Source organism: Zingiber officinale, chromosome 4B (genome assembly GCF_018446385.1).
Source record: "Zingiber officinale cultivar Zhangliang chromosome 4B, Zo_v1.1, whole genome shotgun sequence".
Taxonomy (NCBI): domain Eukaryota; kingdom Viridiplantae; phylum Streptophyta; class Magnoliopsida; order Zingiberales; family Zingiberaceae; genus Zingiber; species Zingiber officinale.
The window spans coordinates 16,114,741-16,137,450 of NC_055993.1; positions in this window are offsets into that span (position 1 = coordinate 16,114,741).

The following is a 22,710-nucleotide window of genomic DNA, read 5'->3' on the forward strand; positions in this document are numbered from 1 at the left end:
TATAAACGACATTTACTTACAAAGGGGTTTGGTCCTTCGGAAACGAATGCGGATCCGTGACTTCTTTCGGACTCAGTTTCCAATTCATCCTCACTTCTTGTGTAGTCCCGGGCTGTTAATGCGAGGAAGCTTGCCTGCTCAACTTCTTCGTCGTCGGATTCCTCGGAAGAAGATTCGTCCCAAGTTGCCTTCAGAGCCTTCTTCCTTCTTGGTTTCTTTGGATCCTTTTGGTTCGGGCAGTTCACCTTGATGTGCCCCTTCTGATTGCACCCGTAGAAAGTCACCTCAAATTTGACCTTTGAGCTTGATTGGGCTTCTTTGGTCTGGATGGCCTTTTTGACATCATTTTTGTTGAAGCCCTTCTTTTTATAGAGTTTCTTCATCAGGTTGACGATTTCAGTTGTGAGCTCATCGTCGTCTTCTGAATCTTGTTCCTCTTCTGATTCTTGTTCGGTTCTACGTTTTGATTTTGATTCGCGTGATTTTCCTGTACCTGTAATCAAAGTCAACCCTTTCTCGGTCGGACGTGAATTAGTTTGTTCATGAAGCTCAAACTCAGAAAACAACTCATCTAATTTAATAGTAGAGAGGTCCTTAGAAACCTTGTAGGCATCTACCATGGATGCCCACAAGGTGTTCCTCGGAAAGGCATTTAAGGAATACCTGATGATGTCCCGGTTATCTACCTTCTGTCCGATAGCATGGAGTCCATTGAGTAGTTCTTGAATTCGGGCGTGAAGCTGGCTAGCCGTTTCACCTTCCTGCATTTTTAAGTTATACAATTTATTGAATAACAAATCTCGCTTACTTACTTTGGTATCGGAGGTCCCTTCGTAAAGCTCAATCAGCTTCTCCCATAGCTCCTTGTCACTCGAGAATGGTCCAACTCTGTTGAGCTCCTCCTTGGTCAGGCCACACTGGAGGGTGCAGGTCGCTTTGGCATTGACTTCCACCTTCTTGATTAGAGTTGGTTCCCAGTTCTCGCAGGATGTAGGCTTGCCATCTTCATCAGTTGGCAGTTGTAATCCAGTCTTGACGATCATCCATGTCTCGAACTGGATTTTTAGAAAGTTCTCCATTCATCCTTTCCAGTACCCGAAATCTTCTCCGGTGAAGAGCGGGGGACGAACGGTGTTGTAACCCTCTTGTTGGGCCATTGATACCTTGCACGACGAAAATAATAAAATCTATTCCAAGACTTGGTCTTGGATTAGTAGTGCGGGAATATGTAAAAAAAACGAACTCGAGTGGTGTTGCACCAGCTTCGAGCAAAACCGATTCAAACGAGAAATAGATCGTAATATAGTAATTATACTAATTCCGGTCAAGTTCGAAAAACTGAAAACAACACGAAAAAATTGCTTGATTGGTGGTTGCACCAAATCGAAGTGACTCCGCTCTGATACCAATTGTTGGATCGAAAGCGCTAGAGGGGGGTGAATAGCGCTCGTGGCTTTCACTCGTTTCGGTTTTGTAAAGACTACAAGTAACGCAGTGGAAATAATAACACAAACAACACGCGAACACAAGTGATTTACTTGGTTCGGAGCCTTGGGCGACTCCTACTCCAAGGCCTGCGATTGTTGATCACTTTCTGTGGGCAACAACTATATCTCGCAAAATTATTACAATCTAAGTACAATCAAAAGTAGTAAAAATTATACCGACAACAAGAAATGTTAAATCTAAAGCTCTGGGTTGTCGGGATGTTGCTACAGTAGTTCTGGAACGTTTCTTGAGCAGCACACGGAAGAAGGATCGCTTGTTCATTGATTGATGAAGGAGCTGCTCGAACTCCACTTTTATACAGTGCTGGAGGCGCCTCCAACACCATCCAAGGCGCCTCCAAGCTTCCCGAGTCAGCCGCGTGGATCAGCATCGAACTGGTCGCACCTCATCCACTTGAAGGCGCCTTCAAGCCACTCCAAGGCGCCTCCAAGCCGTGGTCCAAGGCGCCTTCAGTCCCCATGAAGGCACCTCCAGCTCCTCTGGACAGCTGGCTTCGGCTTGCACCCGAGGCGCCTCCAAGATCCATGGAGGCACCTCAGACACTGTTCATTCGAGACTTAACTTGTTCCTTTTGTACCTGCAAGATATGTTAGTCCCAAAACAACATCATACCCTGCAAGACAAAGTTAGAACAGATTTAAACATGATAAATTAAATGTTTGACAATCATCGGACTGTCCGGGTCTGACTTTGGATTTCCGACCGGAAACCATAGATCGACCCGACGCCTATTGTTCCCTCTACGGGGAACGTGTCCTCACCTACTCCCCTCAGGAGAAATTACCTGGTGTCAGTCCGGTCCTCCAGACCGACTGGACTTTCTGCCTAGGGTTACCACCCCCTAGGACCTAGGGTTACCGCCCCCCTAAGGTTTTTCTCCACCTAGGGTTGCCACCCCCTAGGACCTAGGGTTACCGCGCCCTAGGATTTTCCTTCATCTAGGCTTATCACCCCCTAGGACCTAAGGTTATCGCCCCTTAGGATTTTCCTTTACCTAGGGTTACCACCCCCTAGGACCTAAGGTTACCGCCCCTTAGGTTTTTCCACCTGCCTAACCGCAGTTAGGACTTTCCTGAAATCTCATTTAAGCACATTAGATAACAATGAATCTTAACTTTGAATCCCTTTGTCATTATCAAAACTTAGGTTTAATCGTCGGATGCTTCCCGCACAAACAGATGTCCTTTATCAATATCATCAACACCTTGGACATCTTCCTGGTATGCCTAGATTTCCCCCTGACACATATTGGGGACCGCCTTATCCCCCGCCCCCGCCACCGTATTGATTTCATCGGGACGATGAAAAGTCTTAAGTCTGGGGTGGTATTGTGTCTATCTGCATAACCTGAGTCGGAGTCGAGTTTTCTTTTCTTTTTACATTTTATTTTGTTTTGCATCTTTTATTAGTCCATTTTGTTTATTTGCATTTTACTAGTTTCATATTCTCATTTGCACTTTGCTTTGTTTATTCGCATTTTATGAGATTCATATTTCTAGTTTTGAGACATATTTGAGAACATCAAAACCTCCTACTTTTTCTGCTACTTGTCCGATAGCAAAATGACTAGCATTTTCTTAGTTTATGTGTGTCAAGATAGTGTTAGTATATTTGGTGTATCTCCTTTCTCTATCTCTAGTAGCATGAAATAAGCTAAGTATTGTACGGAGTTTGGTATAAGTTTTGGCCTAACCTTAAGGATCTTATTTACACTACACTTAAGTACTTGAGCTTGAATAGTATTTTTGGAATAGTTTTGATTCATCCAAATTGTTTAGTACTTTTGTTCCCATGGTGATTTCTTATTTACATTTTGGTTACTGGATAACCTCGGATCATGGAAGCTCATTTGGAAAAATCTAAATCCCAACATATGCATCCCGCATGTGTGATTTGTGATACACTATAGCAACAAAAAAAAAATTTAAAAATGAATAAGGGATAAAAAACAGTTGTCGTGAGTGAAAACTAACAATTCACCTCTTTGAGACCGAGTTAGGTTACTGGGGAAATGAATGTTATGTTTCTCTTGATTCCGAGAAGTATCCTTTGAGACATTGTGTAACTTAAGAAAAACGAACCAAGTGTGTGGCAGGTAAGTGCCTATCACCATGAACATTAGGAACTCAATTGTATGACGACTTAACTAGGACAAAGAATTGAAACTTGAAGAGTTTGAGCAACTTATTGCACCGAGCACAAAAGACTTATGCTTAGGCCATACTTAGGTAACTCCACAATCATGCTTATCAATGAAACTAGTTGATAGAGTTAGGTGAATGCACTAGGGATAATGAAACTCTGTCATGCGCTCATGAACATAGTTTGTAGTGTTTTTCTTGAGGACAAGCAAAGGTTCAAGTCTAGGGGTGTGATGTGCGTAAATATTATGATCGTTTATGCATGTTTTAACGCACATTCACTTTGTTTTTACGTATACATTCCTTGCATGATCACCTCTTTTATCATGTATTTATCATATATACTCTTTTGTTCAGATATCTGCTCTTTGTTTGGTTTTGTGTTGACAGGGATAATTTTTGGAGCGAAAACGATGATTATCGACGCACCAGAACAAAGCAGAGGGCACGGTCGTGCAACCTTGCACAGTCGTGTGGCCAATCCAGAGAGGGATCTGAGCATGGCCATGCAACCCCGCACGGTTGTGGCTCACAGCCAGCAGCCAAGCAAGGAACGGTCGTGCAACCCTGCACGACCGTGCCTCCATGACCGAGACCAGGCAATACACGGTCGTGTAACCCTACATGGCCTTGTCCCCTAAGTCGAGCCCCAGCTTCACACGGCCGTGCCAATTGGCACGACCGTGCAGCGCACCCAAAGCCAAGAAAGGGCACAGTCGTGCCATCCTTGCACGCCCGTGCCGTCGCGCCACGCCCTAGCCTATAAAAGGGGGTTTAACCCATTTTCGGAAGAGGGGAGAGCCGGGAGACGAGCCGTCAACAGGAGAATCACTCTGGTATCGTTCCACGCCGTCCAGGACATTAGTCCAGCAATCTTTCATCACCACATCAACTCCAGAAGCAAAGGATTGGATCCGAAGATTAATCGTCGTCATTGGATAAGCATACTTCTTCTTTCTCTCTTCGTGTTGAGAATTTGTAAGTTTATATACATCATATCTTCGGGTTTTTCTCCGGCATCTATTGTAACACCTGAAAATTCTCAAATCAATTATAGAAATATTTTATGATTTTTATGGAATTTTAGGATATTTTTACAGAATTTTTAGAATAGCAGAAGTAGCAAAAATAAATAGAATTGTAGAATAGCCTACGCGAGAATTGAACCCGAGACCTATTGGGTTCTATGACTTAAGGTGAACTCTAGTAACCAAGTGAACCCAGCAGGGCCGTGCTGAAAGGAAAGGGGAACAATTATATTTATATTTGAGTTGGGTCGAATTACCCACTTAATATAAATAGGGATTTTAAGTGAGGAGTTATTATTTTGATCGGGATTCTTTCTCCTCAAACCCTCACACATCCGCCAACCCCTCTCCCTCACCCTCTCGGCGCCCAAGTCCAAGGAACCTAGGGTTCCATCCAAAGGGCCATAGGAGCACCTTCCGGCAACAACTCCGGCACGAGGACGCTCCACTCCGCGAGAGGAACGCATAGGCGCGAGAAGATCGTCGGAAGGATCGTCTTCTCCGGAAATTTAGCGATTAGAATCGTAAGGAAACTAGCGCAAGAGGTAAGAAACCCCTCACCTGCAGTATAAGTAGTTCTCGTGTAATTTCATGCCTTAGTTTAGTAGTATATGGATTTTTGGGCACATAGGGTGAGCAATAGCGCACACCAAGTGCTCGATAGTAGGTGCAGCTCATTTAAAATGCAACTTAGGCATTGTAATAGCTCAGTAAATGCAGTAGAAGCATTTTTATAGCATGTCCAGTTTTATTACAATTTTTATGGGACTACGGACCAATGGGTGGGCTCCCACAGTCGCCTCTAGGTTCAGATAACCTAGCTCTAGGTTCAGATAACCTAGAAATAGCAATATAAGAAGAACACAGCTATAATCAGTATTTTATTTTAGCAGTGGCACTGTACTGGATTAGATATCCATTGGGTTGGGCTCCCACAGTCGTCCCTAGGTTTAGATAACCTAGTAAACCCTACTAGAATCTGGATTTGCAACCCCGAGTTTAGTTAGGGATGCGCGCATAGCAAGTACAGTTGTCGGGCCCAAACAGCAGCATGATTATGTATTTTCATCTATTTATGATAAATAGTTTTTCAAAACTTCACAATTTAGTTATGTGATTACAGTTCAGAATTTGTATCAGCTTAGCATTAGTTCAGTTAGCTATTGTATCAGTTTAGTTCTATCTTGTTGATACTAAAAGATATTGCCATGATCAACTTTCGATTTCTATGTTTTGTATGATAGTATGTCATGTCATTCTCTAACATGTTCAGTATATTTTTCAAATAGCATGTTTTAAAAGCATAAATTGCATCGTATGCATGTTTTGTGAGGTAGATGGTTTCTTACTAAGCGAAAGCTTACAGATACTCTTTCCTTATACTGCAGATAAAGGTAAAGGAAAGATGGACTAGCGGAGGCTGGAGGGCAATGCGATGAAGATGTGTGTGGACAGGAACATGTAATAAAGATCTTTGGAGAAACTAGCAACCTAAGAACTTAGCATTTCATTTATGTTATTCCTTTATGCACTTTAGTTACTTAAGTGTCTTGGATTATGGAAGTTATGCATAGATTGTTAGTTGCCATGATATTAGATAGCTAATCATGAGTCATGATAGGTCTAGTAGCTTTGTGTTTGCTATTAGAGTGTGTTCCAGTTATTTTAGAACTTGTGTATGTGAGTTTGGCATGAAACAGTGCTGAAATCAGAGTTTGTTGCGAAATCAGAAACCCCAATCGATCAGTGGATCGATTGGGGGCCCTCAATCGATCAGTGGATCGATTGGGAGCCTGGTTCCGCGAACAGAAAGCTTCTGGATCGATCAGCCAATCAATCCAGTCGTATTCTGTCGCGAACAGTAAGCTCCTAGATCGATCAGCCGATCGATCAAGTCGCATTCTGTCGCGAACAGAGAGTTTGGGGATCGATCGTTCGATTGATCGGGGAAATTGCTCCCGTGAACAGAGAGCTCTGGAATCGATCAATGGATCGATTAGCCAGTCTGGATCGATCAGCCGATCGATCCAGAATATTACCCGAGCACAGTAGCCATCGGAATCGATCCACGGATCGATTCAACAGCTTGCAATCGATTGAGTTTAACCTGGATCGATTGGGAAGCTGTGTTTCGACCAAGAGACCTTGTAGTTCAGCTCCTTGACCATAGGGGATGCAGGATATGCCATGTATACCTTAGATTGCATCCCTTAGCACATGTAGAATTTAGAAATGGTATTAGTTTAGCAAAGGTTTTAAATTAGTTCAGCTTTTCCGCACCTAGACTTAGTGATGGTCATGGATATAGTTTAGCACAGCATATTGTGACGGTCCGGCCTTACAGCCTAGTTAGTAGACGGCGGGTCGTTATAGAGTGATATCAGAGTAAAGTTTCATACTTTCTACACACACATCAGCATTGAACCTGCAGCTTCCAAGTAAGAATATCTCTCACTCTGTTATGTTTATTGCTTTCATATTTGTAGATAACTAAAGTATGCTTAGTTGTGATAGTAACTAACATGATAGTATTAGCTATGTAAACATGATGCTTTAGTTATGTATGCCCTTTGTTCCTTTAGAAATGGCACGAGGACGCCCAGCTAGAAGGGCACCAGCTACTGAGCCCCAGCATGAGGCAGGCAGTTCAATGCCTCCCCAGGACGTTATAGCAGTAGTGGCTCAGTTACAGAAGCAGCTAGTAGAACAGCAACAGGAGATAGCCACCTTAAAGGTTAATCAGCAGAATACTCCCACTGTCACCCCGGAACCAAACATAGCAACCCCAGTAGTTATGGAGGTTCCACCAGTCCAGCCTACAGCACCAGTAGCCCCAGTAGCAGAGGCAAAGAGAGAAGCCTATCTGATCCAGTGGCAGAGAGTCAAGCCCGAGAACTTCTCAGGCACCAGTGAACCATGGGATGCTCAAGCCTGGTTCAAAACACTGGAGAGTACGATGGAGCTTCTGGACTGGCCAGAGCATGAAAAGGTGAAGTGCGCCTCCTTTTGCTTGACAGGAGATGCACGTATGTGGTGGGAGAGAATTAGAGCGAAGCGCCCAGTGAATCAGATGACATGGGCTAACTTCGAGAAAAAATTCTTCGAGGAGTTCTTTCACATGCGGGTCACAAACCGCCACTACAACGAGTTCACTGAGTTTCGTCAGGGCAACCTATCAGTTGAGGAAGCTGTGAAGAAATTCAATAGACTGGCTCGTCTATGCCCCGAACTAGTCAGCATAGAAAAAGAACGAGTCCGGTTGATGCTCAAGATGCTGAGGCCGGAAATAGCAATGAACGTGGCTGACGGCGTTCATAGGCCGCAGACCACCGAAGAGCTAGTCAGCAGTGCTCTGACCACCGAGCACTACCAGAACAGTATCAAGCAGCAGAAGCAAGTCCTCTCAGAATCCAAAGGGCAAGGAGGCTCAGGTACTCAGAAACAACAGGGCCACAGCTCTAACTGGAAAGGGAACTCCAGCAACAAGCGCAAACCAGGGAGTTACCCAAAGGGAGAACCAGCCAACAAACAGCCTAGTTATCCCAAATGTGCTACTTGTGGGAAATTCCACCCAGGAGTTTGTCGCAAGGGCACACAAGGATGCTTTGAATGTGGACAGGAAGGGCATATGGCTAAGCAATGCCCGAACAAGACAAGTCTTCCTCAACCACAGCTGATACAGTATGGAGGACAGCCAGCACAGCTACACCAGATGCAGGCCGTTTTAGATGGTCCACACATCAGCCAGGGCAGACTAGAAGCCCCTCCAGCTATGACGAATGCAAGGATCTACTCCTTAACCAGAGAGGACGTAGCGAATGACTCGACAGTTGTTACAGGTCAGATTAGTATTTTACAGCAAAGTACAACTGTTTTATTCGATACTGGGGCAACCCATTCTTATATATCCAGGGCATTCGCCAAAAAAGTTAGCAGTACCCCCAGAGGTATTCAGTGGTCAGTTTTTAACCACCCTACCTTCAGGAGAAATTATGGCATCCACGAACTGGCTCAGAGCAGTGCCAGTCATTATAGCAGACAGAGAACTCTTTTGTGATCTAATAGTGCTAGATATGACTGATTATGATGTCATCCTTGGAATGGACTTCCTGATCAGATACGGTGCCTCTATAGAGTGTCGTAAATAGAAAGTCGTATTCCAACCTGAAGCAGCAGGGCAATTCGAGTACATCGGAGAACCAAAGAGAAAAGCGAAGAAATTTCTCTCAGCTCTGAAGGCACTGAAATTAATGGATTAAGGATGTACGGGATTCCTAGCACATGTAGTCAATGCCAGTCAGGACAAGGACCAACAGCTAGCAGAGGTCCGAGTCGTATGTGACTACCCAGCGGTCTTCCCTGAAGAGTTACCAGGCCTAGCACCAGACAGGGAGATTGAATTTGAGATAGAACTCGTTCCCGGCACAAATCCTATCTCCAAAGCACCTTACCGCATGACTCCAGCAGAACTGAAGGAACTTCAGGAGCAATTACAGGAGCTACTTGACAAAGGTTTCATACGCCCTAGTCACTCACCATGGGGAGCGCCTGTATTGTTCGTGAAGAAGAAGAGCATGCGCCTGTGCATAGACTACCGGACATTGAGCCAAGTCACCATCAAGAACAGGTATCCTCTTCCCAGAATAGATGACCTGTTCGATCAGCTAAAGGGAGCAGCAGTGTTCTTTAAGATAGACCTCAGATCAGGTTATCATCAGGTGAAAGTTAAAGAAGGGGATATACCCAAGACAGCATTCAGGACTAGATACGGACACTACGAGTTCGTAGTCATGCCCTTTGGCGTGACAAATGCTCCAGCTACTTTCATGGACCTCATGAACAGAGTATTCAGGGACTACCTAGATAGATTTGTTATTGTGTTTATCGATGACATTCTTATCTATTCAGAAACTCAGGAAGAACACGCAGAACACCTGAGAATAGTATTGCAGACCCTTCAGCAGAACCAGCTGTACGCCAAGTTCATGAAATGTGAATTTTGGTTAGATCAGGTGTCCTTCCTGGGTCACATCATCTCAAAGGATGGTATCATGGTAGACCCCAGTAAAATAGAAGCTGTGAGTAACTGGAAAAGACCCAAGAATGCAGTGAGATCAGGAGCTTTTTGGGACTAGTAGGTTATTACAGAAAGTTTGTAGAGGACTTCTCCAGAATAGTCTCCCCAGTGACAGCTCTTACCAGAAAGAACAGAAAATTTCAGTGGACATAGGACTGTGAGAACAGCTTCAGCGAGTTAAAGAGGAGATTGATCAGTGCTCCCATTTTGACTCTACCAGCCAACACCGACAGCTTTGATATCTATAGTGATGCCTCTAAGTTGGGACTAGGAGCAGTACTGATGCAAGAAGGTAAGGTGATCGCCTATGCCTCTAGAAAACTCAAGGAATATGAGAAGAATTACCCTACTCATGACCTTGAGCTTGCAGCAGTAGTGTTCGCTCTCAAAATTTGGAGACATTACTTGTATGGAGCTCAGTGCAGAGTGTATACAGATCATCAGAGTCTGAAGTATTTCTTCACTTAGAAGGATCTAAATATGCGACAGCGTAGATAGCTAGAGCTGGTCAAAGACTACGACATAGACATCCTCTACCATCCAGGAAAAGCCAATAAGATAGCAGACGCACTTAGCAGAAAGTCCAGTGCTACCTTACTATCCCTAGCAGCCACGTCACCACCCCTACAGAAAGAGATCACAGATTTTGGTCTCGAACTTATAGTGGGACAGCTCTCTACCATGACATTAGCATCTAACCTGCTTGGTGACATCCAGACAACTCAGGAACAGGATCCTGAAATTCAGGAAATCAAGCAAGGGTTAGCAGAATCAGAAAGTAGAGAATTCAGAGTATCCGATAATGGGGTATTATACTTCGGTGACAGACTCTGTGTTCCAGATCAGGAAAAACTAAAGAGGAAGATTTTAGACGAGGCTCATAGGACTCCTTATGCGATGCATCCAGGTTCCACCAAGATGTACCAAGATCTAAAGAAATGTTTTTGGTGGCCCGGGATGAAAAGAGACATCGCTAGATATGTTAGCACCTGTCTGACCTGTCAGAGGGTCAAGGCAGAACATCAGAGACCAGGAGGAGTTTTGCAGCCCATCCAGATCCCAGAATGGAAGTGGGAAGACATTTCTATGGATTTTATAGTGGGATTACCCAGAACCACGAATGGTTTTGATACCATCTGGGTAATAGTTGACAGGTTAACTAAATCAGCCCACTTCTTAGCCATCAGAATATCCTACTCCATGGAGCAGCTAGCTCAGTTGTATCTCAAGGAGATCATCAGACTACATGGAGTCCCACGGACCATTATATCAGATAGAGATAGTAGGTTCACCTCTCACTTCCGGGAGTGTGTACAGACAGCATTGGGCACCAAGTTAAAGTTCAGCACAGCTTTCCATCCTCGGACAGATGGTCAGACGAAGCGAGTAAATCAGGTACTCGAAGATATGCTCCGCGCATATGCCCTAGACTTCAAGGGAAGTTGGTGCAAATATCTGAGTTTAGCAGAATTTGCATAAAACAATAGCTATCAGGCCACTATCGGTATGACACCTTACGAGGCTCTCTATGGGCGGAGGTGTAGATCTCCAATTTGCTGGTATGAGAGTGGTGAACAGAAAGAACTAGAACTTCAGACAGATCTAGTAGCAGATACCACAGCAACTATACAGCAGATCCGCCAGAGGATAGAGACAGCTCAGAGCCGCCAGAAAAGCTATGCTAATACACGGCGCAGACCATTAGAGTTTTCAGTTGGGGATTCAGTGTTCCTCAGAGTAGCTCCCATGAAGGGAGTAATGCGTTTTGGGAAGAAGGGAAAATTGAGTCCCAGATATGTGGGACCATACCTTATCACTAGAAGAGTTGGCAAAGTAGCATATGAGCTAGAGCTACCACAGGAGATATCAGCCATCCATAATGTATTTCATATCTCTATGCTGAAGAAGCATATCCCAGATGCCACCCAGGTGATTGAGCCCCAGTCGGTACCAGTCCGCGAAGACCTCAGCTATGATAGTCGGCCTATTCAGATAATAGACCGAGCAGTTAAGAAATTGCGGAATAAGGAGGTACCCTTAGTAAAAGTCAGTTGGCAAAATCACACAGCAGAAGAGGCAACCTGGGAGACAGAAGCTAGTATGAGGCAGAAGTACCCAGAGTTATTCTAAGTTCGAGGATGAACTTTTTATAAGGTATGGGGATTGTAACACCCGAAAATTCTCAAATCAATTTTAGAAATATTCTATGATTTTTCTAGAATTTTAGGATATTTTTACAGAATTTTTAGAATAGCAGAAGTAGCAAAAATAAATAGAATTGTAGAATAGCCTACGCGAGAATTGAACCCGAGACCTATTGGGTTCTATGACTTAAGGTGAACTCTAGTAACCAAGTGAACCTAGCAGGGCCGTGCTGAAAGGAAAGGGGAACAATTATATTTATATTTGAGTTGGGTCGAATTACCCACTTAATATAAATAGGGATTTTAAGTGAGGAGTTATTATTTTGATCGGGATTCTTTCTCCTCAAACCCTCACACATCCGCCAACCCCTCTCCCTCACCCTCTCGGCACCCAAGTCCAAGGAACCTAGGGTTCCATCCAAAGGGCCATAGGAGCACCTTCCGGCAACAACTCCGGCATGAGGACGCTCCACTCCGCGAGAGGAACGCATAGACGCGAGAAGATCGTCGAAAGGATCGTCTTCTCCGGAAATTTAGCGATTAGAATCGTAAGGAAACTAGCGCAAGAGGTAAGAAACCCCTCACCTGCAGTATAAGTAGTTCTCGTGTGATTTCATGCCTTAGTTTAGTAGTATATGGATTTTTGGGCACATAGGGTGAGCAATAGCGCACACCAAGTGCTCGATAGTAGGTGCAGCTCATTTAAAATGCAACTTAGGCATTGTAATAGCTCAGTAAATGCAATAGAAGCATTTTTATAGCATGTCCAGTTTTATTACAATTTTTATGGGACTACGGACCAATGGGTGGGCTCCCACAGTCGCCTCTAGGTTCAAATAACCTAGAAAGAGCAATATAAGAAGAACACAGCTATAATCAGTATTTTATTTTAGCAGTGGCACTGTACTGGATTAGATATCCATTGGGTTGGGCTCCCACAGTCGTCCCTAGGTTTAGATAACCTAGTAAACCCTACTAGAATCGGGATTTGCAACCCCAAGTTTAGTTAGGGATGCGCGCATAGCAAGTACAGTTGCCGGGCCCAAACAGCAGCATGATTATGTATTTTCATCTATTTATGATAAATAATTTTTCAAAACTTCACAATTTAGTTATGTGATTACAGTTCAGAATTTGTATCAGCTTAGCATTAGTTCAGTTAGCTATTGTATCAGTTTAGTTCTATCTTGTTGATACTAGAAGATATTGCCATGATCAGCTTTCGATTTCTATGTTTTGTATGATAGTATGTCATGTCATGCTCTAACATGTTCAGTATATTTTTCAAATAGCATGTTTTAAAAGCATAAATTGCATCGTATGCATGTTTTGTGAGGTAGATGGTTTCTTACTAAGCGAAAGCTTACAGATACTCTTTCCTTATACTGCAGATAAATGTAAAGGAAAGATGGACTAGCGGAGGCTGGAGGGCAATGCGATGAAGATGTGTGTGGACAGGAACATGGAATAAAGATCTTTGGAGAAACTAGCAACCTAAGAACTTAGCATTTCATTTATGTTATTCATTTATGCACTTTAGTTACTTAAGTGTCTTGGATTATGGAAGTTATGCATAGATTGTTAGTTGCCATGATATTAGATAGCTAATCATGAGTCATGATAGGTCTAGTAGCTTTATGTTTGCTATTAGAATGTGTTCCAGTTATTTTAGAACTTGTGTATGTGAGTTTGGCATGAAACAGTGCTGAAATCAGAGTTTGTTGTGAAATCAGAAACCCCAATCGATCAGTGGATCGATTGGGGGCCCTCAATCGATCAGTGGATCGATTGGTAGCCTGGTTCCGCGAACAGAAAGCTTCTCGATCGATCAGCCGATCGATCCAGTCGTATTCTGTCGCGAACAATAAGCTCCTGGATCGATCAGTCGATCGATCCAGTCGCATTTTATCGCGAACAGAGAGTTTGGGGATCGATCATTCGATCGATCGGGAAAATCGCTCCCGTGAACAGAGAGCTTTGGAATCGATCAATGGATCGATTGGCCAGTCTGGATCGATCAGCCGATCGATCCAGAATATTATCCGAGCACAGTAGCCATCGGAATCGATACACGGATCGATTCAACAGCTTGCAATCGATTGAGTTCAACCTGGATCTATTGGGAAGCTGGGTTTCGACCAAGAGACCTTGTAGTTCAGCTCCTTGACCATAGGGGATGCAGGATATGCCATGTATACCTTAGATTGCATCCCTTAGCACATGTAGAATTTAGAAATGGTATTAGTTTAGCAAAGGTTTTAAATTAGTTCAGCTTTTCCGCACCTAGACTTAGTGATGGTCATGGATATAGTTTAGCACAGCATATTGTGACGGTCCGGCCTTACAGCCTAGTTAGTAGAAGGCGGGTCGTTATATCTATGGAGTAGAGTTCTTGTTCTAGGATGAGAGAGTAATTGTGGATAGGTTTTGATGTAAGACTCATATTATGTTTATATCCATTGGATGATTTCGCTTGCTTTGTTTCGACTACTCGATCTCTTTGTCGTGTTGATTGATTGTGTAGGAATTACCAACCTCGTAGAGGAGATACCTTAGATCGAGTGGCCCTAGTGATAGGGGTAACTCGTTCATGGACATCTAGGATACTTCCTTGAAAGGAGAGGCGACTACTTGTAAGATATCGTAAAATTAAATAATAAATGTTATTGGACGAAAAATCTTATTGGATTTTTCTAGAATTTTTAAAAAAAATTCGGGAATTAAACGGGGTCCGTATGACCCATTTTGAGGGGATGGATTCGGGATACAGAGAAGGCATATTTGGAACACCATTTAAGTGGAAATTGATTAAGGAATTAATTTAAGGTTTGATTAAATTAACCCTAAGTATAAAATTCCTATTCCTTTTCCTCTTTTCTGTTAGGATGTATACAAAAAGTCTAACTTTTGGTATAAACATTTATCTAGAAATAAGAATCACATTGGTCAAATGTCTACATTTATGATAAATGTAGTTGTTCAATTAATTTATATTATAGATAACATGGTGTGTGGTGTCACACACAGAGGATCATGTTATCAGTACCTTATAAATTATAAACAGTAGCTCACGACCAAGATGGAAAGGAATAACCCATTGGAAGGTCGTAGTGTAATTAAGTATTAGTTTATCTTAACTATATAATTACACTAGTACACTTAGAGTGTATTGAGTAGGACCATTAGAGGTCGTTTCTTTTTATACTGACTTTATAAAGGAACAAAGACCTCAGTTATTATGGAAGTGTGTGCTCTTAATCCTAATATAATAACAAGCACATATATTTGATATTTATTTCTTTAATTTATCAATGGGTGAGATTTAGTTCGAAAAATCAATAAGCCCGATAAGTTGGGAAATGATATCACTTATAGTATGTGTTGTTGATTATAGAAGGAAACTGTGTCCTAGTAATCTAGGTTGAGAATGTCCCCAAGAGGAGCTCATAAGGATTATCATGTTAAACCCTGCAAGTGGACTTAGTCCGACATGATGATAAGGTTGAGTGGTACTACTCTTGGACTAAGATATTAATTAAGTGAGTTGTCAGTAACTCATTTAATTAGTGGGCATTCATTATCTTAAACATAGGGAGACTAACACACTCATAATAAGAAGGAGCCCAAAATGTAATTTGGGATTGGTGCGGTAGTTCAATAATAGTTCTCTAGTGGAATGAATTATTATTGATAAAATTAAGTTGTGTATTCGGGGCGAACACAGGATGCTTAATTTTATCGGGAGACCAAAACCAATTCCTCCTCTCGGTCCCTATCGTAGCCTATAGAGTACTATACCCACCTATACCCACTTTCTTACCCATCCTATAGGGGCTGGCCAAGCTAGCTTGGAGACCAAGCTAGGATCAGCCATGGCTTGGTTCATGGGTGAATTTATGTGGCCGGCCCTAGCTTGAACGCAAGCTTAGGTGGTCGTCCCTATTAAAATAAAAAGGAATTTTAATTTAAAAAAATTTTCTTATGTGGATAACATGATTTAAAAGAGAGTTTAAAAATTTAAATCTTTCCTTTTATAAGATTCTACAAAAGATTAAGAGAAGAGCTAAATCTCTTTCCTTATTTGTAGATTAAAAGGTTGATTTTAATTTTGGTAAAAACTTTCCTTTTAATCATGTTCATGATTTAAAAGAAAGTTTAAAAATTAAAAATTCTCTTTTATTAGTTTCTACAAAAGATTAAGAAAAGATTTAATATCTTTCCTTATTTGTAGATTGAAAGGAGATTTTAATTTTTAGAGATAACTTTCCTTTTTGGAAATTATTCACATGTTTAAGAGAAAGATTTTAATTTATAAAATTTCTTTTTTATTAACCAATCATGAAGGGATAAAAATTATTGGAGAAATTTTTATAAATTTTCGGAAATAAATTAGGAAGTTTTAATTCTTGTTTTAATTAAAACTCTCCTTATTTTGGGGAAAGAGGTGGCCGGCCATTGTAATTGAAAAAAGAATATTATTTTAATTAAAATAATTTTTCTTTTTCATGGCAAAAGAATTAAAGAAATTTTTATTTAAATTTCCTTATTTGCCAAAACCAAGGATTATAAAAGAGGGGGTAGAGGTGCCTTCATGGTGAACGACTCTATTCTTTTTCTTCCTCTCTTTTCTTCCTAGGTGTGGCCGGCCCCTAGAGTTTCCCCTTCCCCTACTCTCTTCTCCTTCTTGTGGCCGAGACTTCATCACCTCTTGGAGACATAGAAGTGGCCGGATCTAGCTTGGAGAAAAGGAGAGAAAGGAGGCTTGTTTCTTGCATCCCTTGGAGCTTGGTTGGTGGAAAAAGTTCTTCATCCTTTGGAAGTTTTTGCTTGGCCGAAAGTTGAAGGAAGGAAGAAGAAGGTGCCTTGGTGGTTCTCATCTCGGAAGATCATTGCCCACACAATGTCCGAGGTTAGAAGAGGAATACGGTAGAAGATCAAGAGGTCATTGAAAGTTCACAAAGAAAGGTATAACTAGTAATTATTTTCCGCATCATACTAGTTTTATTTCTTTGTAAAAATTACCAAATACAAGAGGCATGTGATTCTAGATTTCGAATTAGTTTTCGATGTTGTGTTCTTTTATTTTCTTTTCGAACTTGTGCTTCGATTATTCTTTTTGGTTAACCTAGAGTCATTTAAGGAAATTAAATATTAACTTTCCTTAAAAGGCTTTGTCTAGGCGGTGGTGGTTGCTCCCATATCCAAGAAGGCCATGTGCCTTGCCATGCAGTCCTGGAAGCTAAATTTGGAAATTAATATTTAATCAACTTTGTGACCTAGGTGATTTGGATTGAACGTGTTAAGTTCCGCAGGAAATCCAAATCTAAACCTAAAAGAATATATAAGTTAAACTTGGGATCAAACGTGTTAAGTTCCGCAGGCGATCCAAGTTTAATTTAAAAGAACACATGGTAGCTAGGAAAAGGTTCAGACCTTTGTACAAAATTTTTGAACAGTGGAACCGTTAGGTTTTCCGAGTAGCAACCAACAATTGGTATCAGAGCTAGGGTTTTGCCTCTGTGTATTTGGTATTAGTTTAATTATGCACATGTCATACATAATTTAGGCAGGATAATAGTAGGATGTGCTAACTTTGTGGATGCAGGATCCAACTATTATGGCTTATAGATATTGTGTGTGTGATTGGACCCTTGGACATGTCAAGGGCATTTTATTGTGTGTGCATGATTGTATTATAAAATACAGCAGGAGTTGTATTTTGTTTTATTAGGATTTTATTTTTTGATCTAGTTATATGTACATTCCTTTTATGGAATATAGGATCAATGGTTGTAAATTTTATTTTATGTTCGATCTAGTTTACATGTACATTCCTTCGAGGAATATAGGATCGAAAAATATAAAATTCTATTTATGTCGCGGATCGAATCTTGCAAGGCGTGGAACCTTTTAAGGACCAGAGGCGCAGCAGAACAAGGAGCAAGATGGATGCGACAACTAGACCCGGTGGCGGTGGCCAAAGATGGCAGCAGCTAGGGTTGGTGACACACGGAGGACAACAATAGATAAAAGTCATAATAGTTGAAAATTAATTTTTCTATTTATTGCTTTTTATGCTGTGTTGTGTGTGCTTGTTAGTATGTATGTTAAGTAGGCTAGCATTGTCAAAATTCCTCACTTTAAATAACTAAGTGGGAGAGGGATTTATTTATTAATAAATTACACGGTCTCCATTACTGGTTTATAAGTGATGCAATAAGCTTGCGCATTGGCTCTGAGTGTCTTCCTCCATATCGGATGAGCTTGTTTACGGATCACTAGATTAAACTTCCATTTTGGATGACTATAGGAAGTTAATTAAGAGCGTGTGATCTTCCCCATCGGAAGGGGCACAATCTTATTAATGGACTTAGTGTCAAGTAATGGTATACACTTAGGCACGTCTAATAGTATCCTCCCCATCGGAGTTACTGCTATTATTTGTGTGACCAAAGAAAATCAACTATTAATTTTTCAAATAAATAGGTTGACAAGATAATAAAATTAAAAACTCCTCTTGCAAATGTTTGATTTTGTATACGTCCACACTATCGTGGCATACAAAATTCACGGTGTTTGAGGTAATTTTATTTTGTCATAAAGATTTATTGACAAGATAATTAATGGGTAAAACCCTCCTCTTACAAATGTTTAAATTTTGTATACGTCCACACTATCGTGGCATGCAAAATTCACGGTGTTTGAGGTGTTGGTGAATTTAAATAATATTGTTTAAGGAATCAATGTTATTTTAAATTCAAAAGTTTTTGATCAAATATTTGATCAAAGACAGATCAACTATTAATTTTATTCGTCATAAAGTAAAGTTGACGAGATAATAAAATTAATGGATAAAATCTCCTCTTTAATTTTGTATACGTCCACACTATCGTGGCATACAAAATTCATGGGGATTTTAAGGAATTGATCTTGACCAAATATTTTTGTGATTCTTAGGATTTAAAATGTTTGTCAATTCCCTAGTTGTTATACTATAGAAAAGACTTAGTAGTCCCAATTGTAATGATTAGAAATAGGACTTGGACATTAAGGTAGACTGTCTTCTTAGAACTAAGAACAATATAGGTGTATTTAATTCATTTGTTGAAACATGTTTAGTGGTGTTATCTACCAGAACCTGGAGTGTAGATACAGATACCATTAATCATGCCCGCAATTCATTGCAGGGTTCCAGGAAACCCAACAACTAAATGAAAATAAAAACACCGTCCACATGGGCACTGCTGTAAAAGTGGCAGCTGTTGCAGTGGGAGATGTTTATCCTTTGATAAGAATAAAATATGGATTTTAAGTAATTGTCTTTACATACCAAGTTTAGAAAGAACTAGTTTTCAATTTCTAAACTATTCAAAGAACTTGATATTCTGCCTCTTTTAATAACAAAGTTGTTATTAAGAAAAAGAGGGAAGTTATCTGTTCTGGTACGTTGTTGGCAATTTATAGATCCAATAACTCCCACGATGCAACAAATGGAAATTAGTAACACATCTTCTAATTTTAAGAGAAAGCAACCTTCGGAAATGAATCAATTATATCTTTGGCATCTAAGGCTAGGTTATATTAACTTGAGTAGGATTCATTGGTAGCTGATGAACTTATGGGTTCATTAGTAGTGGAAATCTTTCCAACCTGCGAGTCTTACTTGGAAGGAAAAATAACCAAGAAGCTTTTAAGTCTAAGGGGTATGGAGCCAAAGATATGTTGGAATTGGTTCATTCTGATTTGTGTGATCCTATGACTATCCAGACAAGAGGAAGTATCGAATATTTCATCTATTTTATAGACAACTATTCAAGATACAAATACATTTACTTAATGTGCCGCAAGACTAAGTGCTTTGATTAGTTCAAAGAGTACAAGGCTGATGCGGAGAAACATTAAAGTAAAAGTATCAAGTCACTATGGTAAGATCGTAGTGGCAAGTACCTCTTGGGACAATTTAGGAGTTACTTATCAAAAAGTAGGGATTCAATCCCAACTAACTGCACCTGGTACACCCCAACAGAATGGTGTAGTAGAAAGAAGGTATATGACTCTTATGGAAATAATTAGATTGATGATGAGTTATTCAGAAAATTACCAAGTTCGTTTTAAGGATACACTATGAAAAAGAAAGTGAACATAGTACCATCCAAAGTCAGAACTCTCTACTCATATAGAATTGCTGAATAGGCGTAAGCCTATTTTGAAGCATATTCGGATTCGGGTAGTCCAGCACATATGCTGAAGAGAGACAATGATAAGTTGGATAGGAATTCACTTGTTTGTGGGTTATCCTAGAGAAACGAAAGTAGGTTTATAGTCTTAAAAATCAGAAGGTCATTGTTAGCATCAATAACTGATTTTTAGAAGAGGACTATATAATGAACCACAAGCCCATAAGTAAATTTGTTCTTAATAAAGGACACGTCTAATCTAGTACCAACTGTACAAGATGAAATATCACAAGAAACTGTAACACATATCACAATTGATACACAATTATAGACAGTGACTAATCGTAGTGGGAGAGTTGTCAAACAACCTAAAAGATTCATGTTTTGGGAGAGTTTTTTGGACTTGATCCCAAATAAACATGAGCCTGATCCCGGACATATGATGAAGCACTCTAAGATAAAGATGCAGCATCTTGGCAAAGAATAATGAATAACAAAATTAGAATATATGTATTCTAATAAAATATGGAAGCTTGTAGAACCACCAGATGGTGTAAAAGCCATTCGGTGTAAAAAGGTCTATAATAGGAAAAGAGGGATAGACAGGAAGGTAGAAACTTTCAAAGCAAGGCTTGTTGAAAAATGAAACCTTTTCACCGGTAGCCATGCTTAAGTCTATCCGGATTCTTTTATCTATTTGGCAAGACATCATTCCTTAATGGAAGTCTTGAAGAAAGCATCTATATAAAGCAACCAGAATGGTTCATTGCAAAGGGCAAAGTGCATCTTGTGTGCAAGCTCAATCAGTCTATGGACTGAGGCAAAGCTTCAAGGTCTTGGAACATCCGGTTCATCAAAGTAATCCAGACCTATGGATTTATTTAGTAACCAGATAAGTCTTGTGTATACAAAAAGTGTGATGGAAACATAGTGGTACTTCTTGTACTATACATAGATAACATTTTTGGTAGTTGGAAACAATATCAAAGTGTTATCAGAAGTAAGGGTATGGTTGTCCAAACAATTCGATATGAAGGACTTGGGAGAATGTATATATTCTTGGGATCAAAGTAATAAGGGATCACAAGAAAAGAATATTTTACTTATCCCAAGCTTCATATATCGAAAAAAAAAATCCTTGCTCGTTTCAAGCATGCAAAACTCCAAGAAAGGTTTCTTACCATTTTAGCATGGAGTAACTTTATCTAAAGAGATGTCTCCGTAGACATCAAAGTAGATAGAGGAAATGAAGGCAGTTCTTTATGCTTCGGCTGTCGGAAGCCTAATGTATGCTATGCAGGAGATCTGAAATCTGTTTTGCCAAGGGCATAGTTAGCAGATATCAAAGTAACCCTAGACAAGGACATTGGACTGCAGTAAAGCATATATTGAAGTACCTTAGAGGCACTAGAGATTATATGCTAGCTTACAAGGTAGTTATTTTAGTCCCTGTGGGTTGCATGGATTTTGACTTCCAATCGGATAGGGACAATAATAAGTCAATCTCGGGGTTTTGTGTTTACTTTAGGAGGTAAAGTCATAACTATGGAAGAGTGATAAGCATAGGTGTTTTTCTGGACTCCACCATAGAAGCTGAGTATATGGCAAGCCTCTGAGGTAGTCTTAAAAGCTGAATGATTCAATAACCTCAAGATAGACTTAGATATGATTTCTGGTTTGTCCAAAGATTATTACAATTTATTGTAATAATAGTGGTGCAGTAGCAAACTCGAAGAAACCATGAGTCTATAAGGCAAGTAAACACAATAGAGCGCAAGTACCACCCAAATACGAGAAATCGTATAAACGAGGAGAAGTTGTTTCTGCCTATATTGCATCAGATGATGACCTATAGATCTTTTCACTAAGGCCCTTAAGGCAAGAGCTTTTGATGGGCATGTTGAAGAGTTGGGAATCAGATGTATGGCAGCAGATATAGCAGCTTAGTCTTTTAGTATAAGTGGGAGATTGTTAGGATGTATACAAAAAGTCTAACTTTTGGTATAAACATTTATCTAGAAATAAGAATCACATTGGTCAAATGTCTAAATTTATGATAAATGTAGTTGTTCAATTAATTTATATTGTAGATAACATGGTGTGTGGTGTCACACACAGAGGATCATGTTATCAGTACCTTATAAATTATAAACAGTAGCTCACGACCAAGATGGAAAGGAACAACCCATTGGAAGGTCGTAGTGTAATTAGGTATTAGTTTATCTTAACTATATAATTACACTAGTACACTTAGAGTGTATTGAGTAGGACCATTAGAGGTCGTTTCTTTTTATACTGACTTTATAAAGGAACAAAGACCTCAGTTATTATGGAAGTGTGTGCTCTTAATCCTAATATAATAACAAGCACATATATTTGATATTTATTTCTTTAATTTATCAATGGGTGAGATTTAGTTCGATAAATCAATAAGCCCAATAAGTTGGGAAATGATATCACTTATAGTGTGTATTGTTGATTATAGAAAGAAACTGTGTCCTAGTAATCTAGGTTGAGAATGTCCCCAAGAGGAGCTCACAAGGATTATCATGTTAAACCCTGCAGGTAGACTTAGTCCGACATGATGATAAGATTGAGTGGTACTACTCTTGGACTAAGATATTAATTAAGTGA